Source organism: Sus scrofa, chromosome 11 (genome assembly GCF_000003025.6).
Source record: "Sus scrofa isolate TJ Tabasco breed Duroc chromosome 11, Sscrofa11.1, whole genome shotgun sequence".
Classification (NCBI taxonomy): domain Eukaryota; kingdom Metazoa; phylum Chordata; class Mammalia; order Artiodactyla; family Suidae; genus Sus; species Sus scrofa.
Window position 1 is genome coordinate 59,610,354 of NC_010453.5, and position 19,428 is coordinate 59,629,781.

At 37.4% G+C, this 19,428-nt stretch overlaps 1 long non-coding RNA gene across 1 annotated transcript in view; it reads right to left on the reverse strand.

Moving 5' to 3' along the window:
• The window catches only part of LOC110255771, a 207,056-nt gene extending 196,605 nt beyond the window's left edge, over positions 1-10,451 (reverse strand). The window contains exons 1-2 of the long non-coding RNA XR_002336581.1: positions 10,413-10,451; positions 9,572-9,630 (exon numbers count right to left, since the gene is read on the reverse strand). This is a non-coding gene — a long non-coding RNA (uncharacterized LOC110255771). The remainder of the gene's footprint in view (positions 1-9,571; positions 9,631-10,412) is intronic.

A 19,428-nucleotide genomic window follows, 5' to 3' on the forward strand; every position in this document is an offset into this window, starting at 1 on the left:
TTGCCTTTGTTTCTTTTACTACTAGGAAATACTAAAAAAGTAAAGACAAATCTTCAGCAGTCTCAAAAGCTTATTTTTACCACTAAGTTTTACCCTAGGTCTTAAGAGTACTGAGCACAAGACCGAAAACTGAGCCTCATTCCTTATAGGCAGACATCTTTGATCTTGAAATTCCTGTAAGTAAATCCTCAAATTATGTAACCCTGAACAGCTACCAAGATACACTGAGTAACTGAGTGGTGAGCAATTAAAAGACCCCAATTATCATGATAACAGCTAATGTTTTGCTTACCTTAGTTCTTTAATCGATCTTTTGCTGATGTTTTACTGAGTGCCCCCAGGATTAATGTTTCAGAAATACATATCCTGAGGCACCGCATGTCTAAAACTGTATTTTGTTTTCACACTAGTTGTTTACTCAGGCTATGGAATTCTAGGTTCCAAAATCCTTTTATCGCCTCATTTTTTTTAAGGCAAAATTGATTTTCTTTTCTTTCTCTTTTAATCTCTGGATTTATTTATTTATTTATGCTTAGAATTTTAGGGGAGTTCCCGTTGTGGCTCAGTGGTTAACGAATCCGACTAGGAGCCACGAGGTTGCGGGTTCGGTCCCTGCCCTTGCTCAGTGGGTTAAGGATCCAGCCTTGCCGTGAGCTGTGGTGTACGTTGCAGAGGCGGCTCGGATCCCGCGTTGCTGTGGCTCTGGCGTAGGCCGGTGGCTACAGCTCCGATTCGACCCCTAGCCTGGGAACCTCCATGTGCCGCGGGAGCAGCCCAAAGAAATAGCAAAAAGACAAAAAAAAAAAAAAAAGAATTTTATTTCTACCCTTAATGGATAGAATTTTTATTTTTATTTTTTACTTTCATTTTTATCCTTAATAAAGGCATATACTTTATTTTGGTTTCTCCTAAAAGTAGAAACTAAGGAAGGTAGTGAGATACAGCTAGTTTATTTAGAAGATGATAACCATGCAGCATGAGTGAGGAAACAGAGAGCAGAAGACAGAAAGGGAAAAGGCAATGTAGGGTGTATTGTTGAGACTGATGATGTAGCAACTGGATAGTCAGTTCCACCAAGACCTCTGAGAGGATTCGGACTGCCCATTATGATGCTCCTCTGAGGGATGTGAGGTTGGGATATTTACCCACTACTCCCAAGCTCCACCAATTAAGGATTCTCCCTATGTGTTTTATTTTCCTGACTTTTCCAAGATTCTCTTAGCTGGAGCTTCTAGGGCTTCTACAGCTGTTAAGAAAATACTGAGACAGAGAAGAAAAGAGACTTGCATTCTGGAGTTAAGACTTTATCATCATACCAAGAACTGCAACTGAAATCACAGGTGATGGTTTGACAAAGTGAACATTTTTTTTTTTTTTTTAAGTCTTCTTAAGTATATGGTTGAAAGAAAAAAAAAAAAAAAAACCACAACTATTCTGGAGACCTATCCCAAGTTTTGCTGCACTCAGGAAAAGAGCACCAACAAGCACCCACTTGCTGAAGGAAACACTTATTTGTCATCAGAGACTCATCCCCTTTATTTGCTTCACCATTTCCAATACTTCATTAATATTTATGGGCCCACTCTCCAGAATATCTGAATATGATCATTTTAATAATCTATACTCCTAAAACTCTAAGTTGCTATTGTTTTTCAACTGCACCCCCATAACAATCCTGCTCAGATTTCCTAGCCTCTACCTCAGGCCCCATTCTCCACATAATGACCACAGTGATATTTTCAATGAGTATATTTGTAAATGATTTCTTTTCTGCTTACAGTCTTCCCACTGTAATCAGCACAAAATCTTCCCTGCTCTGGCTCCTGCCTGACCTTCCAAATCTTACCTGTCCAGATCAGCAGTCCCTCACTGAAAGTTTCTAAATGTGTCCAGCTCCTTCTACCTTTGTACTTGCTGCCACTTTTTTTTTTTTTTTTTTTTTTTTTAAGAATATGAGTCCCTTAAATTTTCCAAGGATGGCCAGTTTGAGGTTTAGGTCTCAATTCAAATATGCTCTCTAAAGTCAAGCCCACCTGCCTTAGGCTCAAAGATCACTCCCATGCTCCAGGTCAATCATGGCTTCCTTTGTGATATCCTTCTCTTGCACTTAAAGCTTCCAATGACAGCTCACTTAAACACATGTTTACATACGTTTACAGCACTCTCTCTCAGGGACTACCAAAGACATTCTCTTGTATATACGTTATTCTGGTCCCTGGTCTCTAGTAGGCAATTGGTATGTTTTAACTAACTAATATGTTTGAATCAGTTTATATTCTATGAACAATCACTATAATCATTCACTTCCTTTAAAGCCACAATGACTTTACCCTTTTTCCATTCACTGTTTTTATGCTGATTGTCTACAACATAACCAAATAACTCTCTACCACACTGGTACAAGAACTATTGTGCCTTAAGATACTGGAAGAAAAAACCTCCTCTATGCTGACTGGTCTCAGTTTAACTGAGACCATAACTGTTGTGTGAAACTTGGCAATGCCTAAAAAAAGTACTGTATTCCTTGTCCTCCCCTAGTTGACAATTTGCAATCTCAGATTGTGCACATCCAACATCACATCTGTTACCCTTACTTCCCTTTTTCATTAAGGAAAGAGTTAAAAGAGAGTTTCCCTAAGTTCCTACCATCATCTTATCGTTAAAAGATAAACTGAGGCATATGGAAAAATTTAAGAGTTTATTAAGCAAAAGTTTATTTGAATAGAACAATATTCAATTTAGTAGACAGAAGCAACGAGGAGCTGTATAAAACAAAATTCCTATAAAGGCAGAAAAGAACAGGAACAAAGATGTCATGTTAAGTTAAAAAGAAAGAGGGGAAGAAAAGAAAAATGAAAAGAAAAGAAAGCAGGTTTGTCCCTGTAAAGTTACTTTCCTTTGGGAAATAGCAGGGTTCTATCCAGCAGATGACCTAACTAGCATTGTTTAGGAGATCACTGATTGATTGGATTAAGCTTTCATTTCTGGGAGACCTCAAACTGTAACTAAGTTACTTTTAGGTTTGGTGATATGGGGCTTAGCAATTGAGGAGGGGGAGGAGTGCTGTCTTGTTTTTAACACTACCTGCTTATTTGTAGACTGTACCTTCTCCTCAACAAACCACCTTGGCTACTAAGGTCAACCTTTCTATTTGGTCACTGGATACTGTTGGGAAATATGATTAAACACAGCAGTTTCTGTCAATCCAGAAAATCACTTCATGAAAGAAGAAAAAACAGTTTTGCTATTGAATATGCATTAAATCAGAATGTGATGTACATCAAAGGCAGTCCATTAAATAAAATAGAAATTTCACCCTTTTATATAAACCAAGCAGATACAACACATTGCATACGTGTTCTCAAGACGAACTATTCCTCAAAAGGACTTGATAGTACCACTGGCTACACACAGTTCATCCTAATTACCTGGTAATTGTGACCATCTGTGTTAGCTAAATTGCCTGTACCTGCCTATACGAAAAGGAAAACACACTTACACTTTTATCTTTATGACACAAAGTAGTTTTGCAATTTGGAGTGTGGCAAATATTGAAGTCAGGCTCCCACCTTTCTTCACAAAGTGGGAATTTAAGGGCTTTACATTCCTTGATGGTTGCATTTCAAAAGGTTGCCTCCCAGGTCCTTGACAAAAACATTCTAGGGCTCTAAAGCCAGCAAATGATTTATATTTACATTCAAAATGACTTACATACATATCAAAGGGGCAGAGAAAGAATTTACAATTACCCAAAGAAAATGCTATCTAAAGAATATGCTCTTAAAAAAAAATGGAGTCTCTGTTTTTTCAAGGGGAAAAATTATTAGTTTCTTTCAATTTGTATCTACCCTCACCATGCTATTCCTTTATTTTGTATTACCAAATATTTCTTTTCTTCTAGATTGTTCCCATAAACATACATTCTCGAATTTCACTTACTCAACAAAAAATAAAGTAAAAAAATAAATTCATTACTGACTCCACTGTCTATGCATGTACAGCCCCAATCCCCTTTACATGGCTCCATGAAAGAAATTTCTATATAAGCTGTGTCCAATTTCTATATAAGCTATATCCAGTTTCTCTTTCCAGGCTCCCCTGTACCTATTATAGGTTGCTGAATATTCATCTTTGATTACCTGAACTCTTTATCTTTCTATCTCTACCTAATATTCCTTAGTAACTCTGCTGGATTCCTCTCATCTGAATATGCCAATATTTTAACACTGGAGTCTGTTCAGTCCTTGAACTGAGTATCTTATCTATGTTTACTCCTTTGGTGATATTATATAGTTTCATCCTTTCCCATTTTCTTTGGTGTTAAATATCATATACACACGCATTAATTATTCACAAATTTTGGTTTCTAGTCTAACTCTTCTCCTTTGAACAACAGACTCATGAATCCAAATGAATATCAAACAAGCATGAGAAATGTAATGCACCTGGAGCTGATCTCTTGCTATTCCCCACACATCTGCTCTTTCCATGGTTTTCTACATTTTTGTAAATGGTAAACCCGATCTTCCAGTAGCTCAGGTTCCAAATTTGGAGCTACGGCATCACCGCCCAAACATCTCCTGTTCTCCTTTCCCTGCTTTTTTTGTTTCCTTTGCTTTTATAAATGTATAACAGGTTATGCATTTTATGTATTAATCTTTATCTCTTTCAGTCTCCTTCAGTAGAAAGGAAGCTTCATGAAAAAATGTTTTCTTCATCATTATATCCCAAGTGCCTGGTAAAATGACTGCTCAGTAAGTATCTGTTGAGTTACTAACTAAATATGAATTAAGTTTTACTACATTAGCCAACTTTTATTTTGCCTGAACACTAGTCTGTGAAGAAGGAAAGATGGGTAACTCTGGACTGAGAAATTTAGTTAGTTCAAAAGTAAATATGTATTGGGAGTTCCTGTTGTGGCGAAGCGGAAAAGAATCTGACTAGGAACCATGAGGTTGTGGGTTAGTTCCTTGGCCTCGCTCGATGGGTTAAGGATCTGGCATTGCCATGAGCTGCAGTGCAGGTCGCAAACGCAGCTCAGATCTGGGGTTGCTGTAGCTCTGGCGTAGGCTGGCAGCCCCAGCTGTGATTAGACCCCTAGCCTGGGAACCTCCATATGCCACAGGTGTGGCCCTAAAAAGACAAAGACAAAAAAAAAAAAAAAAAAAGTAAACGTGTATAGCATTCCCAGTGAAATTCACTCAAATTAAAAATGTTCCTGCCTATTCTTATATCTTGAACTCTAATTAAATGGATTAACAACAATACTGATCAGAACTTTTGATAATTAAAATTCAATTCTGTTCTTTTTGTCTTTTCCCTTTTTAGGGGGGCACCTGAGGCATATGGAAGTTCCCAGGCTAGGAATCAAATTGGAGCTGCAGCCACCAGCCTATGCCATAGCCACAGTAATGGAGGATTCTACCACATCTGTGACCAATGCCACAGCTTGCAGTAATGCCAGATCGTTATCCCACTGAGGGAAGCCAGGGGTCAAACCTGCATCCTCACTGATACTAGTCCGGTTCTTAATCTACTGAGCCACAACAGGAACTCCTAAAATTCAATTTCATCAGTGAAATACACATCGTGTTTACTTAAAGATATTTATATCCTCTTTAGGTCATTTGTAATGCTTCATAAACAGTGTGTTGTCAGCAGTGTTTGTGTTTTTTGTCCCACCCCCCTCCTCTGGCTAGTTATCTTCCTAATATTACTGGCTCTAACAATTATTTTTTTTTCACAATTCTACCTTCCTTTGAGATAAAAAGAATTGAGCTTTTCCTGGAGTGAAATGTGAATGCTGTAGGGAATACTTATCTTTCCTTTATTTTTTTATTTTTTATTTTTTTGTCTTTTTTTTTTTAGGGCCACACCTTCAGCATATGGAGGTTTCCAGGCTAGAGGTCTAATCAGAGCTGTAGCTGCCAGCCAACGCCAGAGCCACAGCAACTCGGGATCAGAGCCACGTCTGCGACCCACACCACAGCTCATGGGAACGCGGATCCTTAACCCACTGAGCAAGGCCAGGAATCAAACCATCAACCTCATGGTTCCTAGTCGGATTCGTTTCTGCTGCACCACGACAGGAACTCCCCATATATTCCCTTTAGACATTGGATTTCTCTAAGCCCTCTAGATTGATTTTACAATGTTTAGAAAGGATTGGGTGATAACTCTTTAATAATCTGTTTACATGCTCTCTGCCAAACAAAGCAAGTGTAATCTTAAAACCTAAGTAGAAAAAACAAAGTTTATGAATAAATGTGTTTTTCTTTGGCTTGCATCTCAATCACTTGAGCTCTCAAAGTCACATTTCTCTTGATTATAAGCACCTAATAAGTAGAATTTTAAGTATGTTTTAAAATTGTTATCATTCTAAAAAACAATCATTTTGCAATGAAATATTTTGTTAGTGTTATTGAATAACTATATTAATAAGAATTTAATCAATCCAGTAGTAACATTATATTAAGAGTAATGTTTTTGATTACTTACATGTGCTAAGCCCCCAAATCTCTACAGATCTAAATTACCTTTACAAGATTGCTATGCAATATGACGCTAAATTTATTTCCATTTTGCAAATAAATAACCTGAGCCATAAAAGTTAAATGCACATTGAACCCTAAGACACTACTGAGTAGAAGAATAGGAGTTTACAAATATGTGATCTGTCTTCCATTCACATGCAAAACCAATGTATTCTGAACAAAGCCTGGAGGATAGAAGGAAAACATAATACTAGTGTGCACAGATGTGCACTTTGTGCCCTGAAGATCTAGACACCGCTTCCTTATGGTTTAAGATGTGGAAAGTATGCAGTGAAGGTGCACTGATACAGCCCTAACCGCAGTTAGAATCATCAAATTCTCTCTTTGTTCTTTCACAGGATAGATATGATTCATAAGCCATTATTAACCAGCATGACAGCATTGTTCCTAATGATTATTAATTTCATGTGGTGAATACAGATATAAATTACATACTCTACAAACCTATATTTACTAAGTAGACGTATTTAGAAATTTAGTCAATAATTTTATGTTTATGGCTGTGTTATAAAGTATACAGATATTTGCCTTGCTTATCCATATTTTATCTGCCTTGACATAAACAATTTTTGAAATAGGTTTGGTAAAATGTAGCACTCAAAGAGATATATAGGCACTTTCATTTGTGGAATAGGTACTGTGGATTTTCATACATTAAAGATTTAAGAAAAGAGAGTGGAGGTATTTGGTAAAAAATACTGTGTTGTAGATAAAGATTAAAGGATTTGCTTCATTAGAAAAATTATATATTTTAATAAGCTGTGACAATGATAAATGTCATGTGAATTTTACACATTACTTTGATACATATTAATGGAACAAAAGTCAGTAAGTGCAAAACCAAAAATACCCATATTTAAATAATATATTTTTTCCAAATAAGAATTGTTCTAAAAGAAGCTAAAGTCTGGTTAGAAAGTTAATAAAATTAAAAAAATATATAACATTGAAAAAGTAATCATTAAAGTGAAAAAAAATATTGTTTCAATATTGGAATTTGCACTTAACTGAATTCCACTGGGGATTCAAAGATTAGATTGTCAGTGTTTTCCTCGTTGTGCACTATAATCATAATTTCTCCTTTGTATATCCTAGAAATGATACCAAGCGTGTGATTATTTTTCTGGGCTTATACACATGTTAACGCCACTTAAAGGGAAGATTTATGTTTTAAAGGCTGCTCCTCTCAGCTTTGAATCTACAATTGCAAATGGCAACACTGATAATATACTATGATCACTTTGAAAAATATATTCTAGTTTCTGGTGAAGCTAGTTACTATATTCATTGAAGGGCCATAAGCTTCTTGTGTAAGCCCTTTACTTTTTACTGAGTTTGTATACACAGCTGCAAGCATTCTAAAAATTTTGTTCACATGCACTCACACTGCCCTGCAAAATACAGTCTCTGCACATCAGTAATATGTAGGTTTGTATCACAGGGATTTGAGAATTGCTATGTTAACTGCGTTAACTATATCTCTGCAAACAATGTATGCACTTTTTCTGGCCTCCAGCATGATTCTTTAATTAGTAGAATCAATCTGACTTTTGGTTTGAGAGAGGAGAAAGGAAATTAAAAGTTTTCATAATATACAATTTTATCCTGGTACTTAATACATGCTAAACTCAATCATTAATTTTGTTGAATGAATAAATAATCCCGATTTTATTTCATTTTATTTTATTTTAGTCTTTTTAGGGCCATCCGTGGCATATGGAGGTTCCCGGGCTAAGCATCGAGTTGGAGCCATAGCCACCAGCCTACACCACAGCCACGCCAGATCTGAGCTGTCTCTTTGACCTACACCACAGCTCACAGCAATGTCAGACCCTTAACTTACTGAGCGAGTCAAGGGATTGAACCTGCATCTGCATGGATCCTAGCCAGATTCATTTCCACTGAGCCATTACAGGAAGCCCAATAATCCTGATTTAAAAAAAAAAAAAAAAAACTATCCCTACTGAATATAAAATGACTAAACTTTAATGTACTGATACTAGCAAACCATCGAAGTTTTAGTAAGAGTAGTACCTACATTTTGTTTCATTTTTCTCTTTATTATGTAACATATTTTCTGGTGCTTAGAAGACAGTTGCGAAAACATTTGGTGAATGAACATACAAAAATTATTCTTCAACGCTTACTAAAAATGTTGGATATATTTCACAGAGATGATTTAATGGAAATTTCGGTTTAAAATAAGACAAAATAAATGCAATTTTAAATAACTAATGAGGGTTTTTTTCTATATAGATTCTTTTTATAAAACAAACAGTTAAAATGATCATAGAGAGTACACCTTGAATAATAAAAAATTAGTTGTCATCATTGTACTATTTGGTGGCAAACACATAAGGACTCTATAGAGTCTTTTCACAGTTAACCATTTTTTTAATGATTGAATGGAGTGAGATTAGATATAATGCTTAAATGTTTACAAGCATCAGGACACTGACATGATTGATAATTTGACAAATACTGACTGCATACTGGTGACAATTCTTTTCAGGGAATAGAAGCAATGTTGATATTTCAAGGCAGTCATTAAGTGCTTCATAGTCTTATAAAATTCCAAAACAGATATTATTACAGTGAATATTATATCACATTGTTTTTGAGGAGGAATAATTTTCAATTTAAAAAAATAACATTTCCTCGATTTGTCTTTATGGATTGTTGCAAATCTTAACTTAGTCTGATAAAACCAAGTGATAAATAGGCTCTCTATTTTATCTAAATACAACATGCAGCTTTAGTGATCTAGATTGAATTTTTAGTTGTACTCAGATTGATGTGTTATAGGGTATTTTTTCCAGTAAAAGCGATTTACTTTAATATGTGAATAGAGCTTGAAACTCTTAATTCTAATGTGTACAGCTTTCTTGTTCAGGTTTAGATTTTTAAATTTCATATATACAAGTTTTACATATATATGATAACCATATATAAAAAAGTACAAATATATAATTTTCCAAAATATCAATGCCTCCTTATAATAAAGAATCATGACTTACCTGGTTAACCATTGTGCAACCAGAAGTGTCTGTGACTCTAAGATCTAGTTGAATGTAAGCTGTAAGAGATATTTAATAATATTACAACATTTAATATATTCACTGTTTTTAAAATAAAAGCTATTAAAATATCTACATTCAAAGTTGGAAGATATGAATGCAGTGAACCCAGAAATGTTAATATTAATGGTCCTTTCTACACTGTAGTTGTTCAATAATTAACTTGCTATCTGAGGAAAAAAATTCACAGGGGATTTTTTTTTCTAATTTTGTCCCTTATTAGTTTGTGGATACAGGAAGATGATGATCCCTGTTTTCCAATTAAAAAAAAAAAAATACTAGTGGAGTCCTTTAAAAAAATTACCTTATAATTATTGTCTTACTATAGCAGGCCACCCCAATTTAAAATTCTACACCAATTTTTCTGCCTGAAAGTACATCCTATGAGGAAAAAAAAAAAGGAGCAAAGAAAACAGATCACTTTTTTAATTTTTTTGGTCATTAAAAAGACAAAGAAAACAAAAGATGACCAATGTGAAAAAAAAAAAAATGTGTTCCAAGACTGATAAAATTTTTAAATATCAGGGAGCAAGATGGCGGAGGAGTAAGAGGTCGCATGCTCACCTTCTCCCACAAACACATCAGAAAAACACATCTCCATGTAAAACGACTCACACAGAACATCAACTGAATGCTGGCAGAAGAACTTAAACCTCCAAAAAGGGCAAGAAACTCTTGACATAGCTGGGTAGAACAAAAGAAAAAAGAGAGAGAGAGAGAAGGAATCAGGACGGGACTAGCATTCCTGAGAGGGAGCTGCGAAGGAGAAAAGGAACCATACCCTGGGAAGCCACCTAACCAACGGGGAGATCAGCCGTTGGAGGGACCTCAAAGTTGCCGGAAAAAGCACAGCCGCTGGACTGAGAACAGCAAAGCAGAGTGAGAGCCGCACAGATCCTCTAAACCACCGGCCCTGACACCACAGCCTGAGATGCTCGGGCAGGGGCTGGGCGCTGAGACTTAGGCTCCGGAGGTCAGTCCTGGGGAGAAGCCTGGGGCTGGCTGTGTGGGGACGACTTCAGGGGCTAAGGAGCAGGGCACCATGGGTGGGGGAGCGTTGTGCTGCAGGCTGGGGAGTGGAATGCCCTGGCAGAGGGAACCCGGGAGAAGGTCGGGCAGTAGGACAGGCACGGCGCCATTGTTGGAGGGGTGAGAGGAGGAGGGGGGGCTGCCAAAGGAAACGCCCTGCGCCAGAGCGTGCGCATGCCCTGGGCGCTCAGAGGGCGGGGCAGTTCCAGCACAGGCTACCGGCATCGAGAAGCCTCTTCCTCATTTAAGGGAAACTGGGTGCTTCTTGTGCAGACTACCAGTGGCTAGGCACCTCTTGTGTGGGCCAAGGGCATCAGGGGCTAAGTGCGATGTGGTCCCTCTTGCACAATCTACAGGCAGCAGGGGGACAGACTACAGCAGTCATTCAGAGGCCAGAGGGAGGTGTGGCTTGCCACCACTGGGGGCCTGTGAGTGGGCTCCACCTGTGACCCCAGTCACCTCAGGGGTTGGCAAAAAATAAAGGAGCACTGCAACCAAGCACCATATGCTGTTGCTCTCATTCCCCTGGGAACACACCCATCCTGCAACTGCCACTGGCAAATGCCCTGGGCGGCTCCCAGACACTTGGTCACTGTCCCTTCCCAACACCCTACAACTAGGAGAAGCTGGTGTGGCACCTCCTGTGTGGGCTAAGTGGGCAGGGTGCTTCTCGTGTGGTCTGCAAATAGCAGGGGCAAACCACTACAGTTATCTCTGATTCCAGAGGTGGCCGTGGCCCACTAACACTGGGGATACCCGAACAAAAATCACTTGCACACCCAACCACCTCAGAGGGCACCACAGAGAAGGACATTATGACAGAACACCACCTGTTGTTGTTCTCGCTCCCCTGGAACACACCTGCCCTGCTGTTGCCACTGCCAAATGCTCAGGGCAGTGCCCAGATGCTCCATCAATGCCCCTTCCCAGGAACCTGCAGCCAGGAGCAGCTTGTGCAGCACCTCCTGTGGGGGCTAAGCTGAATGAGGTGCTTCTTGCACAGTCTATAGGAGGCAGGGGCAAGCCACCACAGTTATCTCTGGCTCCAAAGGTGGGAGTGGCCCACTACGACCTAGGTCCTGAACAGGCACCACTTGCAGCCCCAATCACCTCCAGGGCACCACAGAGGAGGGCACTATGACTGAACATCACTTGCTGGTGCTCTCCCACACCTGGGAACACACCAGCCCTGCTGCTGGCACTGTTGAAGTCTCTGGGCAGAATTCACACACCTGATCTTTGTTACTTCCCAGGATCCTACAACTAGGAGCAGCTGTGCAGCACCTCCTATGTGGGCTAAGTGAGACTGGGTGCTTCATGAATGCTCTACAGGTGGCAGGGGCAAAGCACCACAGTTATCATTGACTCTAGAGACAGTCATGGCCAGCTACCACTAGGGGTTCCTGAACAGGCACCACCTGTGGTACCAGTCACCTCACAGGAGGGCATTATAATCAAACACTAGTTGTGATTGCTCTCAGTCCCCTGGGAACTCACGCACCCTGCTGCTGCTACTGCCAAATGTTCTGGACACCTTCTAGATCTGCCTAGAACTCATTACCACTTCCCAGGGCCCTGCAACTAGGAGTAGCTTGTGCCAAATTCCTGCAGGTCCTTGCTGCTGTTGAGACCCCAGCATCCAGGCACTGACTGCTGGCCCTACCCATTGCCTCCTTCTCCCTGAAAACACACTGAGCATCCTGCTCACACCAAAGAAAAGACAGCAAATATTCAAACTCCCACACCAAAAATAAACAGTAACCCCCAAAAATACAAACGGGTGCTCTTGCATAGAAGTATCCTTATAAGACTACAGTTTGGCTTCAATAAACTCACAGAAAAAGAAAAACATAAGCAAGATGAAGCAGCTCAGAAACCTATCCCAGTTAAAGGAATAGAATTCACCTAAAAAAAGTCAGCAATGAAACAGACCACTGCAGTCTGACAGACACTGAGTTCAAAAGGAAGGTAGTGAAAATACTGAAGGAATTAAGGCTAAATATGAAGGAATTAAAAAAGGATATGAACAGTAATGCAGATTCATTTAAAAAAGAACTAGAAAATATAAGGAGGAGGCAAGAAAAATTAGAAAATTCATTTGCAGAGATGCAAACTGAACTAAAGGCAATAATGGGCAGAATGAATAATGCAGAGGAACGAACTAGTGACTTGAAAGATAGAATAATGGAAATCACCCAGTCAGGACAGAAAACCAAATGAAAAAACATGAAAGCAATATAAGAGACCTATGGGATAATATAAAGCGGGCCAATCTTTCACTAGACATGTTTCTACAATATTTTCTTAGACTCTTTGCTGAAAAATCCCATCTTTTTGCTTTACTTTATCCCATCTTCCTGCTTTACTTTATCCCATCTTCCAGCTTGAAAAACAGTCACGGTGCTGGTAAATGACTTAAGCTTAAGAACAAAGACCTAAAGGCATAAGCTATTCATAGGGCCAGCTGAATGAGGACATAATGCATTGGTCTAGGCATGCTGGATCTGTGCAGATTGGCACGCACTGTTTGCACAAGCATGATATGTTCTCTAAAGGATAAGAGAAAGAATAAGAGAACCTCATGGCGAAGTGGTTTATGAGTGGTCATTAGCAGAATATGCATTAGCAAAGAGAACCAAGGTACAAACCTAGGCACTCCTGGTTGCCAGAAATAGGCATGCCCTTTGCGGAAGCACAGTGAGGATTCTCTGCAATGCTGTGCATAGATAGCTAACTCAAATGCTAATGATTGTTATGTGCCTAAAGGTCAGAGTAAAAGCTTAACCATCTACCAGCTAAGTGGCTTTTAAAATAATAAAAGAACTTATAAAATAAAAAACAAACCCTATATCCTGCACCTATAGCCCCCTCCTCACTTGACTTAATCCTCAAGAGCACAATAAAAGCAGTGTGGTTTCTTGAGGCAGGCTCCTGGTCCCTGAGACCTTGAGTCCCCCAGTTCCCACCTTTACTTAAGATAAATATCTCTGTATCTTGTTTTATATAAAATTTTTTCCTTAAGTTTCACAGCACCCATTCTTCAGCCCCATCCTGCTGACCTGGTCTCAGCACCAATCTATGCATAATAGGAATTTCAGAAAGAGAGGATAAAGAATAAAGGATAAAGGATAAAGATTGACAATATCTTTAGAAGAAATTATGTCTGAAAACTTTCCAAATCTAAAGGAAACTGATATCAAGATACTGGAATCACAGAGGGCCCCAAACAAGCTGAACCCAAAAAGGCCCACACCAAGACATATTATAATAAAAATGGCAAAAGTTGAAGAGAGGATTCTAAAGGCAGCAAGAGAAAACCAAAGTGTTTATTATAAGGGAACCTCAATAAGGCTATCAGCTGATTTCTCTACAGAAACACTATAGGCCAAAAGGGAATGGCAAGATATATTTAAAATGCTGAAAGGAAAATATTTGCAACCTAGAATACTCTATCCAGCAACAATATCATTTAAAAATAGAAGGGGAAAAAAAGAATTTCTCCAACAAACAAATGCTAAAAGAGTACAGCAATAAAAAACCCATTCTAAAAGAAATATTGAAAGGCCTTCTCTAAATAAATAAGTAAAAAAGAAGAAGAAGCAAGCAGAAATAGAATGCAGGAAACCACAATTGGAAAGCAATCACTTAAATAAGCCAGCATACATATCTAAACATGAAGATGTTAAAAGAAAAAGAAAAAAAGACTTTGAAATCCTACAATGTGGGAAAGGAAAGTAAGAAGACATAGATTCTTTTTTTTTTTTTTTTTTTTTAATGGTGCCTTTGAGCCTATATGACTATCAGGCTAAGGCAAGCTGATATAGGAAGGGGTTAACATACTTATTTAAAACACAGGGCAACCACAAATCAGAACCGAGCATTACATTCACAAAAACTGAAAAGAAAAGTACTCAAGTATAAAATAAATGGAAATCATCCAACCAAAAAAAGATGGGGAAAAGAGAAAAAAAGAAAGGAAGAAAAGAGAAACATAGAATCAACTGGAAAACAAGGTTTAAAATGGCAATAAATAAACATCTATAATAATCACCTTAAATGTCAGTGGACTGAATGCTGCAATCAAAAGACACAGAGTGGTAGATGGGATAAAAAAGCAAAAACCTTCAATCTCTTATCTATAAGAAACTCACCTTAGGGCAAAGGACACTTACAGATTGAAAGTGAGGGGATGGGAAAAGGTATTTCATGCCAATGGACAAGACAGGAAAGCAGCAATTGCAATACTCATATCAGGCAAAATAGACCTTAAAATGAAGGCCATAAAGAAAGACAAAGAAGGACTCTATTTAATGGTTAAAGGATCCATTCAAGTAGAGGATATTACAATCATCAATCTATATGCCCCTAATATAGAAACACCCAGACACCTCCAACAATTACTAATAGACATTAAAGGAGAAATTGATGGGAATACAATCATAGTATGAGAATTTAATATCCCAATCATATCAATGGACAGATCCTCTAGACAGAAAATCAACATGGCAACAGAGGTCCTAAAAGACACAATAGAAAAGTAGACTTAATTGATATCTTAAGGACATTACATCCAAAAAAATCAGAATATACCTTCTTCTCAAGTGCACAAGGAACATTTTCAAGGATTAATCACATACTGGGGCACAAAGCTAACCTCAGCAAAGTGAAGAGTATAGAAATTATTTCAAGCATCTTCTCTGACTACAGTGGCATAAAACTAGAAATCAACCACATGAAAAGAAATGAGAAAAAACTTACTACATGGAGACTAAACAACACCCTACTAAAAAACCAATGGGTCAATGAGGAAATCAAAAAGGATATTAAAAAATACCTCAAGACAATTGATAATGAAGACACAACCACTCAAAATCTATGGGATGCCACAAAAGCAGTGCTCAAAGGGAAGTTCATAGCAATACAGGCTTTCCTTAAAAAAGAAGAAAAATCTAAAATTGACAACATAACCGGCCACCTATGAATTAGAAAAAGAACATATAAAACCTATAGTCAGCAGAAGGAAGGAAATCATAAATATCAGAGAGGTAATCAATAAAACAGATTCAAAAAACAATAGAAAAAATAAATAAAATCAAGTGCTACTTCTTTGAAAAGGTAAACAAAATGGACAAACCTATGGGAAGACTCACTAAGAAGAAGAGAGAAAAAACCCAAATAAACAAAATAAGAAATGAAAAAGGAGAAGTCACAACAGATACTACAGGGGAAAAAAAAAAAAAAAAAAAAAAGAGAGAGAGAATACTACCAATAGTTGTATGCCATCAAATTTGATAACCTAGAAGAAATGGACAACTTTCTAGAGACTTACAGCCTGCCAAATTTGAATGAAGAAGTAGATCAACTGTACAGACCGATCAATAGAAATGAAATTGAATATGTCATAAAAACACTCCCTACAAGTAAAAGTCCAGGATCAGACGGCTTCACAGGCAAATTCTACCAAACATACAAAGAAGAACTTATACCCATCCTCCTTAAACTTTTTCAGAAGGTTGAAGAAGCAGGAACACTCCCAAAGACATCCTGTTATGCCATTATCACCCTAAATCCAAAACCAGAAAAAGATACCACCAAAAAAGAAAACTATAGGCCAATATCTTTGATGAATATAGACTCAAAAATTCTCAACAAAACTTTAGCCAACCGACTCCAACAACATATCAAAAAGATCGTACACCACGACCAGGTGGGATTCATCCAGATGCACAAGGATGCTTCAACACACACAAATCAATCAACGTCACACAGAGAAACCCAGAACACCTACTGTCAATTAAACTTCGACAAAGGAGGCAAGAACATAAAATGGGAAAAAGATAGTCTTTTCAGCAAGTATTGCTGGGAAGCCTGGACAGCTGCATGCAAATCAATGAAACTAGAACACACCCTCACACCACGCACGAAAATAAACTCAAAATGTCTGAAAGATTTAAATATAAGACAGGACACCATCAAACTCCTGGAAGAGAAGATAGGCAAAACATTCTCTGACATCAATCTACAAATGCTTTCTCAGGTCAGTCTCCCAAAGTAACAGAAATAAAAGCAAAAATAAACCAATGAGACCTAATCAAACTGACAAGTTTTGCACAGCAAAGGATACCATAACAAAAACAAAAATAAAAACAAAAAACAAAAAACAAACCAAAGCGACATCTTACAGAATGGGAGAAAATAGTTTCAAATGATGCAACTGACAAGGGCTTAATCTCTAGAATATACAAGCAATTTATACAACTCAACAGCAGAAAAGCCAACAACCCAATGGGAAAACAGACAAAAGACCTGAATAGACTTTTCTCCAAAGAAGTTACACAGATGGTCAACAAGCACATGAAAAAATGCCCAGCATCCCTGATTATTAGAGAAATGCAAATCAAAACTACCATGAGATACCACCTCACACCAGTCAGAATGGCCATCATTAATAAGTTCACAAATAACAAATGTTGGAGGGGGTATGGAGAAAAGGGTACCCTCCTGCATTGTTGGTTGGCATGTAAGTTGGTATAACCACTATGGAAAACAGTATGGAGGTACCTTAGAAAACTCTTCACAAAACTACCATATGACCCAGCAATCCCACTCTTGGGTATATATCTGGACAAAACTTTCCTTGAAAAAGACACATGCACTCGCATGTTCATTGCAGCGCTATTCACAATATCCAAGACATGGAAAAAACCCAAATGTCCACTGAGAGATGAGTGGATTAGGAAGATGTGGCATATATACACAATAGAATACTACTCGACCATCAAAAAGAACAAAATAATGTCATTCGCTCAACATGGATGGAACTAGAGACTCCTACTAAGTGAAATAAGTCAGAAAGAGAAAGACAAATACGATATGATATCACTTACATCTGGAATCTAATATAAAGCACAAATGAACTTTTCCACAGAAACGAAAATCATGGACTTGGAGAATAGAGTTGTTGCTAAGGGGGAGGAGGATGGAGTGGGATGGATTGGGAATTTAGGGTTAATAGATGCAGACTATTGCCTTTGTAATGGATAAGCAATGAGATCCTGCTGTGTAGTACTGGAAACTGTATCTAGTCACTTATGATGGAGCACAATAATGTGAGAAAAAAGAATGTATACATGTATGTGTAACTGGGTAACTATCCTGCACAATAGAAAAGTTACAGTACAGTGTAAACCAGATATAATGGAAAAAAAATCATTATATACAAAAAATAAATTTTGGAACCAAACAAAAAAAACCTTAAATTGTTTTATTCTAGTTAAATAAAGCAAGATTAGTGTAAGCATTTAAAAAAAATTAAATAACAATATTGGTTAAAAATAAAGTCTGATCTCATCTTTCTTATAAAAATAAACCTAAAACAAAATGTGTTAATATTTTCACTAAAGAAAATGAATGAACATATGCCGGGCATTCCAGATAAAATTCAGCATATGTGCACCAAGAGAGTTATATCTGAATATTCATGGTAGCCTTGTTTGTAATAGAAGAAAAAAAAAACAATTTGCAAGCCTTCATTAACATCAGAATAACTAAATATATTCTGGTCCAATTAAACAATATTATACAAAATATTTGTAAGAATAAGTGAATCACAAGTTTAGGTACCAGGATGGATGGGTCTCAAAAGCAAAATGTTTAGTAAAGAAAAGGAAATAATGAAACATATTTATATGATTTCTAAAAACATAAAATTTAAGAATGCACCCTTTGGAGAAATGCACATATATATAACAGTGTTAGAAGTGGAATAAAAAGCTAAAAAACAAAATCCAGAGTACTAGCTAGTCCTATTTCTCAGATATAGGCACTTGGGGATAGTAAAAGAAATGTTCCATTTTTTAACTTTTTTTTTAATTATTACTTTTTTTTTTTTTTTTACTTAATTGTGTCTATATAGAATAAGCATAATTTTTGGTTTAGTCATAACACAATTTTTTTTTCTTGTCACATGTTACATTTGTGGTAAATGTATCTTCTTCCCCTGTCATAGTACACCTCTGGTTGAAAACTCGGCAAGTTCCTTGAGTTTTCTGCTTACTCTTGGTAATGACATTGAAGAAACTTAAGGTTGCAATACAGCTGTTGTATAAAAATTAAAATCTGCATACTCCAATCTTCACAGGTAGCTAAGTCTTCCCCTCTTTTTCTTTCTGTAGAGGCATCTACCTTTTACCTGGAAAATGTGGGTGGGCAGTCTGGCTTTCTCTTTTTAGTTTAACTCAACTACAATTTGCAACACAATATTCACTTTCCCTCCAGAGAGGGCTGAGAGAGATTCCCTTTCAGAAGACTGGCTATTTCCTACCTGAATGAGTCACTTCTTTGTTTCTAGGTCTCAAAAATAGTATAAAGTGCTACTTCTCAATGGGTAAACTTTTAGGTGTGTTTTATTATTATTATTATTAGTTTTTTATACAATAATTTTTAGTTTTTCCACTATAGTTGGTTTACAGTGTTCTTTCAATTTTCTACTGTACAGCATGGTGACCCAGTTATACATACATGTATACATTCTTTTTTCTCACATTATCATGTTCCATCATAAGTGACTAGACATAGTTCCCAGAGCTACACAGCAGGATATCATTGCTAATCCATTCCAAAGGCAAGAGTCTGTATCTATTAACCCCAAATTCCTAATCTATCCCAGTCTCTCCCTTTCCCTCTTGGCAACCAGAAGTTGGTGTTTTTAATTTTATATTTCCTCCTCCTTATTTATTGATTTATTTATTCATTTATTTATTTATTTT